Raw genomic sequence first — 20,101 nt, forward strand, 5'->3', positions numbered from 1 at the left:
CCAGGAGGCAAGAGTGGGAATAAAGGGAGCCTTTTCTGATTGGCTGTCGGTGACCAGTGATGTTCCGCAAGTGTCAGTGTAGGAATTACTTCTTTTTGGGTTGTATGCTAATAATTTGGAGAATGGAATTGATGCCTTTCTGGCCAAGTTTGTGGACAATACGAAGACAGATGAGGTGCAGGTAATGCTGAGAGAGGCTGTAGAAGGACTTAGATTAGGAGAAGAGACAAAGAAGTGGCAGATAGAATACAGTATCGGGAAGTCTATGGTTATGCACTTTAGTAGAAGGAATAAAAACGTAGACTATTTTCTAATCAGGGAGAAAGTGATAAAATCTGAGGTGCAAAGGGACTTGAGAGTGCTCATGCAGGATTCCCCGAAAGTTAACTTGCAGGCTGTCGGTGATGAGGAAGACAAATGCAATGTTTGCATTCATTTCAAGAGGACAAGAACATAAAAACAAGGGTATATTGCTGAGGCTTTATAAGGCATTGGTGAGGCCTCATTTGGAGTATTGTGAGCAGTTTTGCGACCCTCATCTTAGAAAGGGTTTGCTGATATTAGAGAGGGTTCAAAGAAGGTTCACATAAATGATTCAAGATTGAAAAGCTTACCATATGAAGAGCATTTGATAGTTCTCTGCCTGTACTAGCTAGAATTTAGAAGGATGAGGGGGATCTCTTTGAGTTATATGTAATGTTGAAAGGTCTAGAAGGATTGGATGTGGAAAGGCTGTTTCCTGTTATGAGACAGTCTAGGACCAGAGAGTACAACCTCAGAATGGAGACGGAAAGGAAGTTCATTAGCCAGAGAATGAATCTGTGGAATTCATTGCCACAGGTAGCTGTGAGGGCCAGGTCATTGAGTGTATTTAAAGTGCATGTTGATATGTTTTGATAAGTCAGGGGTGAAAGGTAATAGGAGAATGGGATTGAGAAAGAAATGGATAAGTCATGGTGAAATGGCAGAGCACACTCGATAGGCCGAAAGGCCTAGTTCTGCTCCAATGTCATATGGCAAGTTAGAGTTGCAGATTTTCTTCCTGAAAGCATGAGCAAACCAGAGATTTTCATGACACACACAAAACCCTGGTGGAAATCAGCAGGTCAGGCAGCAGCTGTGGAAAGGAATAAGGATCTGATGTTTTGGGCCAAGACTCTACATTATGGGGAAGAAGCCAGAACAAGAAGGTGGGAGAAGCTGGCTCCTTCCCCCTTCCTTTTCAGTCTAGATGAGTGATCTTGGCCCAAAATTTCGACTCTTTAATCCTTTTCATAGATGCTGTTGACCTGCTAAGTTCCTCCAGCGTTTTGTGTGTGTTGTTCTGTGATTTCCAGCATCTGCAGATACTTATGAGTTTAGAATTTTTGATAATCCAGGAGCTTCTGTTTCCAGATTATTTATTTCATTACTTTAAAATCTCCAGCTGCCATTGTGAAACTTGAGGTTATCCTCACTAGACCACTAGTCTGAACTTTTTGATACAAGTCTGATTGCTTCACCATGATGTTATAGTGACCATACTGCATTATGTCTGTTACTGTCTCAAAACGTCAGTGGGCAGATTCCCCAATAGATTCCTGAACTTTCCGATATCTGTGAGGATTAAATCCCAGAACAGTGTTATTAAAGCATGATTGATACAAATCTGACCGTATATGGGCATTCCTTGGAGCAACGTAGGCTTACTTGCTGGGCAATGCTCCAAAATCTATTTCTGGACCAGGGGTGAATTGCTAGTAACTGCTGATAAGTTCTGACTCAGTATCATATACTGTATGTGCTTGTTGCAGAAGCAGGATGTGTGATAACACTTCCAATTACCAATATAAAAGATTTTCTCTGAGCAATGAAAATGTAATGAATGAGAAATTTGTACAAGTGATACTGCTTTTTCAGCAATACGTGCCTGAAAATTCATTCTTCCTGTGTGGCACACAATGATAACATTGCTGAATCAGTAGCAACGGTTTCCGGATTAAGCTGTGCCACACCAGGAAAAAAACAGAACACTGCCAAGTACACATCTGATGTGACTTCCACATCTCAGATCCCATAACAATTATTTTCCATGCAAAGCCCCCACTGCAGCATTGCTTAAGAAATAAATCCCAGGGTGCACATTTATTCCTTGGAATATACACATCCAGCAAGAATGCTTTCCTCATAGCTCCTGTGTTTATCCTGAGCTCAGTCTTCAGTCTCTGACTCAGATGCAGGAACCATGATCTCCCTGAAGTGAAGGAGGCAGAGGGATGACCTTACAGAGGTTTATAAAATCATGAGGGGCATAGATAAGGTAAATGGTCACAGTCTTTTTCCCAGGGCAGGACAGTCTAAAAGTACAGGAGTTGGGATTAATATGAGAGGAAAATAATTTAAAGCAGACCTGAGGGGCAAGCTTTTCCACACACGGCATGGCAAGTAATGGAATGAACTTCCAGAGGAAATATTAGAAGTGGATGCAGTTATTTAATGATGAGGCATAGGACTCTGAAGGCCTACATTCAGTGATTCAGGAACAGATTCTTCTCCTCTATCATCAGGTTTCTGAATGGTCCACAAACCCATGAACAGTACCTAATTGTTCCCTATTTTTTGCACTATTTAATTTGTCATTCATTAGTTTTACACCTTTGCAATGTACAGTGTCACAATACAACAAATTTCACGTCATTAACAACAGTGATAATAAAGCTGATCCTGTTTCTTAAAAGAAACATCTGAGGTGGTACATGAACAAGAGAAGATCTGCAGGTGCTGGAAATCCAAGCAACACACTCAGAATGCTGGATGAACGCAGCAGGCTAGGCAGCATCTGTGGAAACAGTCGACATTTCGGGCGAGACCCTTCATCAGAAGAGGGTGGTAGATAGATAGGAATGGCTACGAGGGATATGGGCCAAACATGGGCGAGAAGGATTAGCATCTTGGTTGTGGACTTTATGGGCTGAAAGGCCTGCCTCTGTGCGGTAGAAATCTGCCTCCATGATGGATGGGAGTACAGGTCTTCATCCAACTTCTGACTCGGGAAGTGTGTTGCATCAGTTTCTTGGTGACTGGGCTATGGGCAGAGTTCTCTCACTGATGGACACAATTCTCTATAAAAAGGTAGAAACATAAAGAGTACTGCTCTGTTACTGCATAAGTGACAGTGCATGAGGTGTCAAGTTCTGGTCGCCTCACTATAGGAAGGATGTGGAAGCATTGGGAAGAGTACAGAGGAGATTTACCAGGATGCTGCCTGGTTTAGAGAGTATGGATTATGATCAGAGATTAAGGGAGCTAGGGCTTTACTCTCTGGAGAGAAGAAGGATGAGAAGAGACATGATAGAGGTATACAAGATATTAAGAGGAATAGATAGTGTGGACAGTCAGTGCCTCTTCCCCAGGGTACCACTGCTCAATACAAGATGACATGGCTTTAAGGAAAGAGATGGGAAGTTCAAGGGGGATATTAGAGGAAGGTTTTTTACTCAGAGAGTGGTTGGTGCGTGGAATGCACTGCCTGAGTCAGTGGTGGAAAGAGATATACTAGTGAAATTTAAGAGACTACTAGACAGGTATATGGAGGAATTTAAGGTGGGGGGGTTATATGAGAGGCAGGGTTTAAGGGTCGGCACAACATTGTGGGCCGAAGGGCCTGTACTGTGCTGTACTATTCTATGTTCTATAACTCTTGTTAGATCATGGCCTGTCACAGTATAACACTGGATACAGTACTAACAGTTACTCATCTCCCATGATACAAAATACAGGAGTATAGTACAAGTTTTCAATCATAAGAACAAATAACCAAAATCATTCAGTCCCTTGAATCTAATAAATAGTACAATATGATCATGGCTAATCCAGTTTTGGCCTCAGGATCACTTTCCAACTTTCTCCCTGAACTTCATCACCTCCTTGTAATTCAAAGGCTTTATCAATCTCAGTCTCAGTCCCAGTCCAGTCATGAACTTAGTACCCTGCGCTACAAGTATGGAGAGATGCAAGTATAGTGAAAAACTTGCTTGCAGCAGCCTTGCAAGCATGTAGATTCGGACAACACAAAGAACACAAAAAAAATTGTATCAGCCATTAGTACAAAAGAAAACATAATCAGAACAAAGTCCATGATAATGCAAGAGGTAGTCTGTAGTGTTCTATTACTAAGACAGAGTTAGGATTGTGCTGGTTGGTTTCAGAATCTAGTGGTTTTAGGAAAGATGTTGTTCCTGAACCTGGTTGAGTGGGACTTCAAGCATCTGTTCCCAAATTCATGCCTAAAGTCAGAAGTGAGAAAAGGGCATGACCTGGATGGTAGGAATCTTTGGTGTTAGATGGTACCTTCTTAGAGCAGCACCATATATACAAACCCCATTTCCAGAAAAGTTGGGATATTTTCCAAAATTCAATAAAAACTAAAATCTGTGATATGTTAATTCACGTGAACCTTTATTTAACTGACAAAAGTACAAAGAAAAGATTTTCAATAGTCTTACTGACCAACTTAATTGTATTTTGTAAATATACACAAATTTAGAATTTGATGGCTGCAACACACTCAACAAAAGTTGGGACAGAGTTAAAATAAGATTGAAAAGTGCACAGAATATTCAAGTAACACCGGTTTTGAAGACTCCACATTAAGCAGGCTAATTGGTAGCAGGTGAGGTATCATGACTGGGTATAAAAGTAGCGTCCGTCAAAGGCTCAGTCTTTGCAAGCAAGGATGGGTCGTGGCTCACCCCTTTGTGCCAAAATTCATGAGAGAGTTGTTAGTCAGTTCAAAAGGAACATTTCTCAATGCAAGATTTCAGAGAATTTAGGTCTTTCAACATTTACAGTACATAATATTGTGAAAAGATTCAGAGAATTCAGAGACATCTCAGTGCATAAAGGGCAAGGTCGGAAACTACTGTTGAATGCGCGTGATCTTTGAGCCCTCAGGCGGCACTGCCTAAGAAACCGTAATGCTACTGTGACAATTATAGCCACCTGGGCTCGGGAGTACTTCAGAAAACCATTGTCACTCAACACAGTCCGTCGCTGCATCCAGAAATACAACCTGAAATTGTATTACGCAAGGAGGAAGCCATACATCAACTCCATGCAGAAATGCCGGCGAGTTCTCTGGGCCCGAGCTCATCTCAGATGGACCGAAAGGCTGTGGAACTATGTGCTATGGTCAGACGAGTCCACATTTTAGCTAGTTTTCGGAAAAAAACGGGCGTCGAGTTCTCCGTGCCAAAGATGAAAACGAGCATCCAGATTGTTATCAGCGAAAGGTGCAAAAGCCAGCATCTGTGATGGTATGGGGGTGCATCAGTGCCCATGGCATGGGTGAGTTGCATGTATGTGAAGGTACCATTGACTCTGAGGCGTATATTAGGATTTTAGAGAGATATATGTTGCCATCAAGGCGACGTCTCTTCCCGGGACGTCCATGCTTATTTCAGCAGGACAATGCCAGACCACATTCTGCACGGGCTACAACAGCGTGGCTTTGTAGACACAGAGTGCGTGTGCTTGACTGGCCTGCTGCCAGTCCAGATCTATCTCCTATTGAAAATGTATGGTGCATCATGAAGAGGAGAATCAGACAACGGAGACCATGGCCTGTTGAGCAGCTGAAGTCTTATATCAAGCAAGAATGGACAAAATTTCCAATTGCAAATCTACTACAATTAGTATCCTCAGTTCCAAAATGATTAAAAAGTGTTATTAAAAGGAAAGGTGATGTAACACAATGGTAAACATGCCTCTGTCCCAACTTTTGTTGAGTGTGTTGCAGCCATCAAATTCTAAATTTGTGTATGTTTACAAAATACAATTAAGTTGGTCAGTAAAATTATAGAAAATCTTTTCTTTGTACTTTTGTCAGTTAAACAAAGGTTCACGTGAATTAACGTATCACAGATTTTAGTTATTGAACTTTGGAAAATATCCCAACTTTTCTGCAAATGGGGTTTGTAGATATGTTCAGCAGTGAGAAGGGCTACATCCACTACTCTCCATACCCTCTCGAGTTCCTGTGTATTGGAATTGCTGTGCCAAGCCATAATGCATTTGGTCACGATATTTTCAAAAGTGCAACTTTTGTAGTGTATTAGAATATTTAGTGACATTCCAAATCTCCTTTAGTTTCTAACAAGGTAGAAGTGCTGGTGCACCTTTTCGTTCATTGTATCTATGTGCTGGGAGCAGGACAGGTCACCTGAGATGTTAAGAAATATTAAATAAATAAACAATAAATATTGAGAACATGAGATGAAAAGTCCTTGAAAGTGAGTCCATGGATTGTGGGAATAATTCAGTGATGCGGCAAGTGAAGTTATCCCTTCTGGTTCAAGAGCCTGATGGTTCAGGGATAATAACTGTTCCTGGACCTGGTGGTGTGAATCCCGAGGCTCCTGTACGTTCTTCCCAGTGGCAGGAGTGACAAAAGAGCATGGCCTGGATGCTCAGGGTCCTTAATGATGGATGCTGCTGCAACAATGCTCCATATAGGTGTGCTGAATGGTGGGGAAGGCTTTACCTGTGATGGACTGGGCTACATCCAATTTTTTGCAGGCTTTTCTGTACAAAGTCATTGATATTTTCATACCAGGCTGTGATACAACCAGTCAATAAACTCTCCACCACATATCTATAGATGTTTGTCAAAGCTTTAGATGACATACTGAATCTTCACATACTTCTAAGAAAGTAGAGGTGCTGCTGTGGTTTCTTCATAATGTCTCTTATATGCTGACCATAGGACAAATTTTCTGAAATGATAACACTGATGAATTTCAGAATCTATCCTGTCAATCTCTCTCAAAATCTTACATACTTCAGCAATGTCACTGCTCAATTTTCTAAACTCAAATGAGTATGTGTTAAACCTCTTCTTAATATCATTCCTTTCATTCCAGGAATCAACCAAGTGAATGTTTTCTGTTCTGTCTCCAATAAAACTATCCTACCTGTCACTGTCTTCGACAGCCTGAGGCCACATATGTACGGGATGCAATCCTGTGTGCAGTTGGGTGAAAGGAAAGTGTGGAGGAGACTCAAACTGAAGATCTGTGCTTCTTTGCCTCTCCTTCCCTCAGTTACCTCCCCTCCCCTCAGTTACCTTATCTACAAACAGGCAGCTCTGTGGCTTTGATTAATGGAGCAACCGAGTTGAGCTTACTGGTCCTGATCAAGATGATCTATGGCATGGCCATCCCAGTATAACTACACCTTTAAGCCTCTTCCCTGCTTCATTCTCCATTTCCTTCTCAGTTCAAACAGCACCATTCTCTCCTCTCTGCCAATCTATTTCCCTTCATCTCCAAAGCAACTTTCGTAGACAGTGCTGACAGCTTTTCCCAGCAGATACATGTGAATGAAATGGCAATTTGCTGCAACTACCTTGAGTGAGGACACAAGTCCAAATTAAAGGCAATATATTATGGTAATAATTTCTTAAAGTGTAAATGTCCCAATGTTGTGACTTGCCTTGATGACCCCAGATTTGGCACTAGTACAAAACATAATTTCCACATAATGTACTATTCAAATTATAATGTAACAAGTTCAGAAGATAGGCCAAAAAGCATAGAAAAGGGAAAAGGGAAAATTGGGAATGTCAGAAGCCTTGGATGGGGTAATTAGCAGATTGGCAAACATTTGGCAGATGCAATGTGGAAGTGAAGAGGGAAATGAAGAGCAGAGACTGCAGAAACTGGAAACATAAGAACATAAGAAATAGGAGCAGGAGTAGGCCCACCGGCCCATTGAGCCTGCCCCACCATTCAATAAGATCATGGCTGATCTGTCCGTAAACTCAACTCCAACTACCTGCCTTTTCCCCATAATCCTTAATTCCCTTACTATGTAAAACCTATCTAACTGTATCTGAAATATATTTAATGAAGAAGCCTCAACTGCTTCCCTGGGCAGAGAATTCCACAGATTCACCACTCTCTGGGGAAAAACAGTTTCTCCTCATCTCCATCCTAAATCTTCTCCCCTGAATCTTGACGCAGTGTCCCCTAGTTCTCGTCTCACCTACCAATGGAATTGAGCAACATACAAAATTCTGAAGGAACTCAGTGAGGGGGGGCAGCATCTATGGAGAAAAATCACCTTCCAGCTCTTGCTCCACCCTTCCCCTTCAAATTTTTATACTGTTACTTTTCCCTCTATCTTTCAATTAAAATCAGGGCCAAAACATTCCTTTTCCTTCAGAGGGGAATGAAGTATGGGTAGAAGAAAAAGGTTTAAAATTGTGGCTTATTCAGGCACTCCTGAATTTTCTTTTTTTTTTGCTCTTCTGATCAGAGCAAGCACAATTCAGCTGAGCTTAGGGTTACACCACAAGTACTTTAATGGGTGTAGTCAGCTGTAGTTGCACCACTTGGTGGGAAAACTGCGTAGTGCATTGGAGTTCATAAAGTGAAGTGTGTGTTTAATCACCCCCTTTTCCTGTCATCATGAACCATGTCGTGTCTGTGAAGACCTTTGCATGAGCTCCTTTCTGTTCTTCCAATGAGAAAGAATTGATTATTTTCTACCTCTGAGAAGTGAACCACTGAGGTGTAGCAGTGTGTCAGACACTAAGAAACATTGCTAATGTCTCTAGCATGGAATGAACTAATGGCAAAAACAAGCAGGGCCACAGTGAGTTGTGCAGCTCTACACAATACTGTCCAAGTAACCTCTCTGGTTAAAATTTATCTGTAACATTTGGGCATGACCTTTGAGCAAAGTTTGTTCCGATTGTCCATGCTCTTTAGTCGAGCAGTTAAAATACATCTGCCAGAAGATCCAGGCTGGATATAATTTCTTAAAAAAATCCTTCTTGCCCTCCCCATCTCCTCCAGCAGTTTGACTTGCTTCCCAAGTCCTTTCTTCCAATCCAAGCTGAAAACTGACAGAATTGCAAAACAAAAGGATCATTTAAGCCAACAGAAGCGTTCAGTGGAAATTCCATGGCAGCCATGCCACAGGACAGATTCATGATCAGAGTTCTGGAAGTTATACAGCAAAGAAACAGATCCTTTGGTCCATCACGCCACCATCGACCAATACATACCTGTCAATACTAGGCCCAGCACTTGGCCCATAGTCAGAGTCATATAGCACTATAGCACAGAAACGGACCCTTCAGCCCATCTAGCCAGGTGCATTTATTCTGCCCATTAACCGACAGATTAACCATAGCCCTCCATATCCTTCCCATCTATCAACACACATAAAATTCCCTTAAATATTGCAATCCAAAATGCATCCATCAATAAACTCTTCTCAGGGTTCCAGCCAGGTACAGGTATCAATTTTAAGGGTTAAAATTGATAGCTATACCCAGCTGGAAGCCAAAGAAGAGTTTATTGGTCATATACACCAGGAAAGCAAAACTCCAGGGTTGTGATCTCAGGTTTGCAACCTGTGCCACGTGAGGCTAGAATTAGGAAGATTATACAGTTTAATACATGGCTAAGGAGTTGGTGTAGGAGGGAGGGGATAAGATTTTTGGATCATTGAACTCTCTTCCAGGGAAGGTGGGACCTGTACAAAGAGATGGTTTGCACCTGAACTGAAGAGGGACTAATATCCTAGTGGGATGGTTTGTTATACTGCACGGTGGGATTTAAACTAGAGTTGCAGGGGGATGGGAACCAGAGCGCCAGAACAGATAGTGGAGAGGTTGTGGAGGCAGATGTTGCTAACCTCAGAAAGTTAGGAATCAAGAGTTTGAGCATAGTGTGAAAAAGAAACAAAGAAGGATGAATACAGAACTGAAAGTGTTGTATCTAAATGCACACAGTATGCGGAATAAGGTAGATGGACTTGTAGCACAGTTGCATATTGGCAGGTATGATCTTGTAGGTATCACAGAATCATGGCTGAAAGATTATAGCTGGGAGCTTAAGGTCCAAGGATACACATTGTAGCGAAAGGGCAGGTAGGAAGGCAGAGGGGGTGGCATTACTCCATTGGTAATAAATGAAATCCAGTCATTAGAAAGGGGTGACATAGTGTTGGAAACTGTAGGATCATTGTGGATAGAGCTGAGGAACTGAAAGACCCTGACAGAAGCTGTATACAGACCCCCAAACATTAATAAGGATGTGGCCTACAAATTACAATGGAAGATAGAAAATCCATGCCAAAAGGGCAATGTTACAATAGTCATGGGGGACTTCTATATGCAAGTAGATTGGGAAAATCAGGTTTGTGCTGATTCTAGGGGAGGGAATTTCTAAAGTGCCTGAGAAATGACTTTTTTAGGGCAGCTCATGACAGCCCACTAGAGGAGCAGCTATTCTGGATTGGGTGTTGTGCAGTGAAGCAGAATTGATTAGAGAGCTTAAGGTAAAAGAAACGTTCTGATCACACTCACTCTGAAATGTGAAAAGGAGAAGCCAAAGGCAGATGTATCAGTTTTACAGTGGAGTAAAGGGAATTACAAAGGCATGCGAGAGGAGCTGCCAGAATTGATTGGAAAAGAACACTGTCAGTGACGACGTCAAAGCAGCAATGGCTGAAATTTCTGGAAGCAATTTGGAAGGCACAGGATATATGCAAACCAAAGAGGGAGAAGTATTCTAAATGCAAGGTGACACTACTATGGCTAACAAGAGAAGGCAAAGCCACCATGAAAGCCAAAGAGCGGGCATGCAATAGTGAAAAATGTAATGGGAAATTATAGGATTGGGAAGCTTGTAAAAACCAAAAGAAGGTAAAGATGGAATACGAAAGTAAGCTAGCCAATAATATTAAAGAGGACACCAAAAGTTTCTTCAGATACATGAAGAGTAAAAGAGAGGCAAAAAGTGCATATTGGACTGCTGGAAAATGATGCTAGAGAAGTATTAATGGGGGACAATGAAATGGCAGACGAGCTGAACAAGGATTTCACCCCAACTCTCCCCCCTCCTCTGAACCTACCCTTTCCCCCTCTGATCCCAGCTCTCATCTATGCCGGGTCATCACCATCCCCTTTGACATTCCCCTCTCTGAGGCAGAATGTTCTGTTCTCAGGAAGGGCCTCACCTTCGTCCCCCTGCGCTCACACCTCAGTGAGTTCTGTGCCCGCTGTGAAGCTTCACCGCCTCCGTCTCTGTGCCTACTTCATTGGCAAGGACTGTCCAGCCCACTCAGATGACCCCTTATCTCATCTGCACTCTCCTCCTCTTCCTGGATACCCTGCTGGGGTCTTCTGCCTGCTCTGGATCTTTTCATTGCTAACTGCTGACAGGACATCAGCCATTTCAACTTCACCACTGCTTCCTCCAATTCCAACCTCACTACTTCCAAATGCACTGCTCACCACTCTCTACGCATTAATTCTAACCTCACCATCAAAGGAGGAGATTCACAAGGAAGTTGCCTGGGTTGGGGAGCATGCCTTCTGAAAATAGGCTGAGTGAACTTGACCTTTTCTCCTTGGAGCGGCGAAGGATGAGAGGTGACCTGACAGAGATGTATAAGATGATGAGAGGCATTGATCATGTGGATAGTCAAAGGCTTTTTCCCCAGGGCGGAAATGGCTAACATGAGAGGGCACAGTTTTAAGGTGCTGAGGAGATGTCAGGGGTAAGTTTTTTTTATGCAGAGAGTGATGAGTGCGTGGAATGGGCTGCCGGCGATGGTGGTAGAGGGGAATATGATAGGGCTTTTTAAGAGACACCTGGATAGGTATATGGAACTTAGAAAAATAGGGGGCTATGGGTAACCCTAGGTAATTTCTAAAGTAAGTATGTGTTCGGTACAGCAATGAGGGCCAAAGGGTCTGTATTGTGCTGTAGATTTTCTATGTTTCTATGTTTCTAAACCCGCAGATAAGTGGGTTGCTGTAGTAGTAATCTGGCAGACTGACCTCTACCTTGCTGATGTCAGGTGACAATATGACACCTCCTCTTATTACCCCTCGAACAGGACCTCACTAAGGATCACCAGGCTGTTGTCTCCCATACCATCCCTGACCTTATTAACTTTGGGGATCTCCCATCCACTGCCACCATTTGTATAGTTCCCTCATCCGCCACCTACCTTTGCTACTTCCTACCCAAGATCCACAAACCTGCTTGTCCAGGTAGAACCATTATTTCTGCTTGTTACTGCCATGCTGAATGTATATCTGCATACCTCGACTCAGTTTTACCCCCCACCCCCCGGTTCAGTCCCTTCCTACCTGTGTCTGTGACACTTCGTATGCTCGTGATCTTTTCAATGACTTCAAGTACTCAGGCCCCGATCATCTTATTTTCACTATGGATATCCAGTCCCTATACACCTCTATTCCCACCAGAAAAACCTCAAAGCTCACCATTTTTTTTCTGGGCACAAGACCCAACCAGATTTACTCCACCACCACTCTCCTCCATCTGGCGGAACTGGTCCTCACTTGCAATAATTTCTCCTTTGGCTCCTCCCACTTCCTTCAAACAAAAGGTGTAGCCATGGGCACTCGCATAGGTCCCAGCTATGCCTGCCTTTTTGTTGGCTACATTGAACAGTCTATGTTCCAAGTTTACACTGGTATCACTTCCCAACTTTTCCTATGCTACATCGACAACTGCATTAGTGCTGTTTCCCGCACCCACGCAGAGCTTGTCAACTTCAACAACTTTGCCTCCAATTTCCACCCGGCTCCCAAATTTACCTGGTCCATTTCTGACACCTCCCTTCCCTTTATTGATCTCTCTGTCTCTATCGGTGGAGACAGCTTACATACTGATGTTTCTTAAAAACCCATCGACTCTCACAGCTACCTCTGCCCACTCTGTTACTTGTATAAATGCCATGCCCTTCTCTCAATTCCTCTGTCTCTGCCAAATCTGCCTTCAGAACTAAAGAGATGTCCTCCTTTTCATTCCAGAACTAAGATGTCCTCTTCTTCAAAGAAAGGGACTTCTCTTCCCCCACCATCAACGCTGCCCTCAAACTGCATCTCTTCCATTTCGCACATATTTGCCCTCATCCCATCCTCCCACCACCCCACCAGGGATAGGGTTCCTTTTGTCCTCACCTACCACCCCACCAGTCTCCGCGGCCAGCACATAATTATCGATAACTTCCACCATCTCCAATGGGATCCCACCACCAAGCACATCCTTTCCTCTCCTCCAATTTCTGCTTTCTGCAGGGATCACTTCATATGCTACTCCCTTGTCTGTTTTTTTCCCTACTGATCTCCCTCCTGGCATTTATACTAGCAAATGGAACAAGTGCTACAGCTACCCCTCTACCTCCTCCTTCACTACCATTCAGGGCCCCAAACGGTCCTTCCAGTTGTTGCAACACTTCACCTGTGAGTTTGTTGGGTCATCTACTCTATCTGGCCAACACTCACAACACGCTGGAGGAACTCAGCAGGTTGGGCAGCACCCATGGAAAAGATCAGTCGACGTTTCGGGCCGGAACCCTTCGTCAGGACCCAGGGTTCCTGATGAAGGGTACCAGCCCGAAATGTTGACCAATCTTTTCCACGGATGCTGCCCGACCTGCTGAGTTCCTCCAACGTGTTGTGAGTGTTGCTTTGACCCAAGCACCTGCAGATTATTTTGTGCTTACTCTATCTGGTGCTCTTGGTATGGCCTCCTGTATATCCATGAGACCCAACGTAGAATGGGAGACCACTTAGCCGAGCGCCTATGCCCCATCTGCCAAAAAAAGCAGGATCTCCCAGTGGCCACCCATTTTAATTCCACTTCCAATTCCCATTCCAATACGTCAGTCCATGGCCTCCTCTACTGCCGTGCTGAGGCCACACTTAGGTTGGAGAAGCAATTCCTTATATTCTGTCAGCGTAGCGCCCAGCCTGATGATATGAACTTCAATTTCTCAAACCTCTGGTAATAGCCGCACCCCCTCTCCATCACCATTCTCCATTCCCCATTCCCATTTCCCCTGTTTCACCTTATCTCCTTATCTGTTCATCACCTCCCTCTGGAGCTCCCACCCCTTCCCTTTCTTCCATGGCCTTCTGCCTTCTATCAGATACCCCCTTCTTCAACTCTATCTCTTTCACCAATTGACTTGCAGCTCTTTATTTCACCTCTCTCCACTCCCGTTTTCACCTATCACCTATTACATTGTATTTCTTTCTCCCCTTCCCCCGACCTTCGTACTCTGACTTCTTATTTTATTCCAGTCCTGATGAAGGGTCTCAGCCCAAAACATTGATTGTTTACTCTTTTCCATAGATTCTGTCTAGCCTGATGAATTCCTCCAGCATTTTGGGTGTGTTGAAAGTATCCTGCATCAGTCTTCACTGTGGAAGACACTAGCAGTATGGTGGAAGTTCCAGGAATCAGGGGGCATGAAGCGTGTGAAGTTACTATAACTAGAGAGAAGGTCCTTGGGAAACTGAAAGGCCTGAAGGTAGATAGGTCACCTGGACCAGATGGTGTGCACATCAGAGTTCAGATAGAGGCTTTAGTAACAATCTTTCAAGAATCACTAGATTCTGGAATAGTTCTGGAAGACTGAAGAATTGCAAATGTCACTCCACTCCTCAAGAAGGGAGAGAGGCAGAAGAAAGGAAATTATAGACCTGTGATCTCAGTGGTTGAGAAGATGTTGGAGTTGATTATTAAGGATGAGGTCTCAGGGTACTTGGAGGCACATGATAAAATAGGCCATAGTCAGCATGCTTTCCTCAGCTAATATCTTGCCTGACAAAACCGATTGAATTCTTTGAAGAAACAGCAAGCAGGGCAGACAAGGGAGACTGGGTTGATGTTGTGTACTTTGATTTTCAGAAGACCTTTTAGAAGACAAGTTGCCACGTATGACGCTGCTTAAAATGCTATGAGCCAGGAAAGATTCTAGCATGGATAAAGCAGTGGCTGATTGGCAGAAGGCAAAGTGTGGTAATAAAGGGAGTCTTTTCTGTCTGGTTGTTGCTAGTGGTGTTACACAGGGGTCACTGTTGGGACAAACTCATTTTACGTTATGCAGTGCATATAAAAAGTATTCACCCGCCACACCCACTGAAGTTTTCATGTTTTATTATTTTACAACATTGAATCACAGTGAATTTAATTTGGCTTTTTTGACACTGATCAGCAGAAAAAGACTCTTTGTGTCAAGCTGAAAACAAATCTCTGAAAGTGATCTAAGTTGATTGCAAATATAAAACACAAAATAATTGATTGTGTAAGTATTCACCCCCTTTAAATATGACACACCAAATCATCACTGGTGCAGCCAATTGGTTTTGAAAGTCACATAATTAGTTAAATAGAGATCTGTTTTGGAGGCCAGTGTGCAGTCAGGATGCTTCAATTGATTGTAGTAAAAATACACCTGTATCTGAAAAGACCAACTGCTAGTGGGTCAATATCCTGGCAAAATCTACACCATGAAAACAAAAGAACACTCCAAGCAACTCTGCTAAAATGTTATTGAAAAGCAGGAGTCAGGAGATGGATACAAGAAAATTTCCAAGTCACTGAATATCCCTTGGAGTACAGTTAAGTCAATCATCAGAAATGGGAAGAATATGGTACAGCTGTAAATCTGCCTAGAGTAGGCTGTCTTCAAAAACTATGCAAGGATGGGACTAACGATGGAGGTCACCGAGAGACCTATGACAACTCTGGAGGGGTTGCAAGCTTCAATGGCTGAAATGGGAGAGACTGCACATACAATAACTGTTACCTGGGTACTTCACCAGTTGCAGCTTTATGAGAGAGCGGGGAAGAGAAAGCCATTGTTGGAAAAAACACACGTGAAATTTCGGCTAGAGTTTGGCAGGAGGTATGTGGGAGACCCTGAAGTCAGCTGGAAAAGGGTCCTACAGTCTGATGAAACCAAAATTGAGCTTTTTGGCCATCAGACTAAACACTATGTTTCGAGTAAGCCAAACACCGCACAACATCAAAAACACACCATCACTACCGTGAGGCATGGTGGTAGCTGCATCATGCTGCGGGGATGCTTCACCTCAGCGGGTCCTGGAAGTCTTGTGAAGGTAGAGGGTAAATGAATGCAGCAAAATACAGAGAAAAGCTGAAGGAAAACCTGATGCAGTCTGCAAGAGAACTGCGATGTGGGAGAAGATTTCTTTTCCACAAGAAAATGACCCCAAGCATAAAGCCAAAGCTACACAGGAATGGCTTAAAAACAACAAAGTTAATGTCCTGGAGTGGCCAAGTCAGAGTCCAGACCTCAATCCAATTGATAATTTTGGCTGGACTTGAAAAGGGCTGTTCACTCACGATCCCCAAGCAATCTGACAGAACAGTTTTGTAAAGAAAAATGGGGAAAATTGTGGTGTCCAGATGTACAAATAGAGGCCTATCCACACAGACTCAAGGCTGTATTTGCTGTCAAAGGTGCATCTACTAAATACCGACTTGAAGGGGGTGAATACTTATGCAATCAATTATTTTGTGTTATATATTTATAATTAATTTTGATCACTTCATAGGGATCTTTTTTCACTTTGACATGAAAGAGTTGTTTTCTGTTGATCAATGTCAAAAAAGCCAAATTAAATTCAATGTGATTCAATGTTGTAAAACAATAAAACATGAAATCTTCCAAAGGGGGGTGAATACTTTTAAAAACACTGTATATCGTTGATTTGTATAATGGAATTAATGGCCTTGTTGCAAAGGTTTCAGACAATATGAAGATAGATGAAGGGGTAGGTAGGTTTGAGGAAGTAGAGTGGCTACAGAAGGACTTAGACAGATTAGGAGAATGGACAAAGAAATGGCAGATGGACCACAGTGTCGGAATTGTATGATCATGCATTTTGCTAGAAGAAATTATATCACTGACTACTTTCTAAATGGAGAAATAAATACGAAAAAAAACTGAGGTGCAAAGAGATTTAAGAGTCCTTCTGCAGGATTCCCTAAAAGTTAATTTGTAGGCTGACCCTGTGGTGAGGAAGCCAAATGCAATGTTAGCATTAATTTCAAGAGGACTAAAATATAAAAGCAAGGATATAATGATGTGGCTTTATAAAGCAGTGGTAAGGCCTCATCTGGAGTATTGTGAGCAGGTTTGGGCCCTTTATCTTAGAAAGGATGTGCTGAAACAATTTTGGAGTCATCTACAAATTTGATGATCCAGTTTATCACCTTATCCTAAACATTAATATAGATGACAGACCATGGACCTAGCACTGAACCCTGCGGTAACCATGTCACAGGCCTTCAGTCAGAGAGGAACAATCTACTTCCACTCTTGGCTTCTTCCACTAAACCAATGTCAAATCACTTTTACCAATTCATTCTGAATGAAAAGCAACAGAACCTTTTGGACCAGCCTCCCATGTGTGGGACCTTGTCAAAAGCCTTGCTAAGTTCCATGTAGACAACATGTCATGTCCACTATCTTTCCTTCATCAGCCCTCCTGCTAACCTCCTTGAAAAACTCTATAATATTGTTTGACGTATTACACATAATATATTACACATAGTACACACAAAGCCATTTTGACTATACCTGATCAAACCTTATCTGTCCAGGTAGTTAATTATCCTATTCCTTAGAATAGTTTACCCACTTCTGATGTCAGGATCACTGGCCTATACTTTCCCAGGTTATTCTTTTCCAGAACAATGGAACAACATTAGCCATCTGAGCAACACACACAAAATGCCAAAGGAACTCAGCAGGCTGGGTAGCATCCAAGAAAATAGCACAGTCGATGTTTCGGGCCAAAACCCTTCAGCAGGACTGGAGAAAAAAAGTTGAGGAGTAGATTTAAAAGGTGGAAGGGGGGAGGAGGGGAGAGAAAAACACAAGGTGATAGGTGAAACCTAAAGGAGGAGGGGTTGAAGTAAAGAGCTGGGCAGTAAATTATTAAAAGAGACAGAAGGCCATGGAAGAATGAAAAGGGGGGAGAAGCACCAGAGGGAGGCGATGGGCGGGTAAGGAGATGAGGTGAGAGAGAGAAAAGGGAATAGGAAATGGTGAAGGGGAGAGGGTGGGGGTGGGAGGCATTACTGGAAGTTTGAGAAATTGATGCTCATGCCATCAAGTTGGAGGCTGCTCGAATGGAATATAAAGTGTTGTTCCTCCAACCTAAATGTGGCCTCATCACGACAGTGGAGGAGGCCATGAATAGACATACCGGAATGGGAAGTGGAATTAATATGGGTGGCTGCTGGGAGAACTCGCTTTTTCAGGTGGACATTGAAATGGTCCACCTGAGAAAGCTCAGCGAAATGGTCTCCCAATCTACGTTGGGTCTCACCGATATACAGGAGGCCACACTGGGAGCACCAGACACAGTATATGACCCAAAGAGACTCACAATTGAAGTGTTGCCTTGTCTGGAAGGACTGTTTGGGGCGGTGTATGGTAGTGAGGGAGGAGGTGTAGGAGCAGGTGTAGCACTTGTTCCGCTTGCAAGGATCAAGTGGAACAAGTGGGGAAATCAGTGGGGAGGGGCGGATGGACAAGGGAGTCGCATAGAGAGTGATCCCTGTGGAAAGCAGAAAGTGATGGGGAGGGAAAGGTGTGCTTGGTGGTGGGATCACGTTGGAGATGGCATTAGCTATCCTTCAGTACTCTAGTACTTCACCCATGGCTAAGGGCATTTTAAATACCTCTGCCAGGGCCCTTATAATTTCTGCAATAACCTCCTGCAAGGTCTGAGAGCTCACCTTGCCAGGCCCTGGGATCTTATCCATCCTAATTCACCTCAAGACTGCAAGCACCTTCTCTTCTGTAATTCTGATGTGGTCCATGACCTTACGAGGGGTGATTGATATGTTCATGGCCTAAGGTAGAAGAAGTCAATTTTAGAAAACCTAGCACATTTATTTTTCAAAATAGTCCCCTCCTACTTCTACACACTTAGTCCAGTGGTCGTGGAGCATACGGATCTTGGACCTCCAGAAAGTGTCCACAGCAGGGGTGAATGATAAGTTCATGGCCTAAGGTGGAAGGAGATGAGTTATACGGCTCTCGTTACATGCACATGCAGTTCAACTCTTTGAGTGATTATGCAGAAAGTTTGAAGTTAATAACTCATTAATAGGTCTTGTGCTGTCAATCATTTCTCATACTTTCATAAAATAATTAATTTGTGAAGTTTAATGGGAACGTAGGCTTTGTTAGGCTGGGGCACATGCAGCCAAAAGAACAGATTGAAGAAGATATCATTATGTGACCTTTTATGAATGTTAAGTATGTGGTTGTAGGAAAGTGGTTAAAAGATAAGAGGTCAAGACATCTCGTGCTAAGTTTATCATTTGGAGTGAATACAAAAATAGATTGGAGTGAAATGGATTTTAATTTCCATGTTATCATACCAAAATATGAATTCCTTTCTAAACTGGCCGTTCATAATCTTGCAACCACTGATGGCCAGTAAACAAGAACATCTGGGATTGTCTTTGAATTCACTTACTGCACGAATAAAACAATGTGACTATCATCCAGGACTCTTTACCTGTACTGCTGCTATAAATGTCAGCACACATTACTTATGCACATTCCAAATATTGCAGAGGTTACCAGAAGGGCACACAGCTATAGGAAATATCAACATACCCTTTGTAGTCGCATTTGAGGATTACAGTTCTTTATTAATGTGAAAGCATACAGCCTTCTGTTCAGCAACAAACCAGATTACTCTTCTTAAGTAATGAGGGATAATTTGAACCAATGCTGTAACTATTTTAAAAAATACTTGTATCCATATACAGAGGCTTGGGGTCTGTTTACCAAATTATATGCTTTTCTGGTGCTACCATACTTCAGATGTTGAATGAATTATTTTCATTATCACTTAATTAATAGTTCTACAAGTCCTGTATGTTGTATCACATCCAGTTACTGTGTTTTTGTTAAGTTGATGTTTCCGAGTCACACTTCAATGATATGCTCAAAATACAACTGCAACATATCAGAGCGGAAAAGAAATGTGATTGGAAAAATAAAGGCACAGAAAGCAGTTGGAAATTTTCATTAAATGATGAAGGCTTATAGATATGGCCAATCCCCAAATAACAATTGTACAAAACACCAAAAAAATGAATTCTAATATAATGAATCAACCAAAGCACAGCAGATGGTGTATGGGCTGTGTGACAAAAATGTATGGCAAGGGGATGAAAGATTGCAAAACTAGCACACAAGAAGAGGTCACAGATTCTTTTGTCAGGGACCA

Source organism: Mobula hypostoma, chromosome 1, assembly GCF_963921235.1.
Source record: "Mobula hypostoma chromosome 1, sMobHyp1.1, whole genome shotgun sequence".
NCBI classification, from domain to species: Eukaryota; Metazoa; Chordata; class Chondrichthyes; order Myliobatiformes; family Myliobatidae; genus Mobula; species Mobula hypostoma.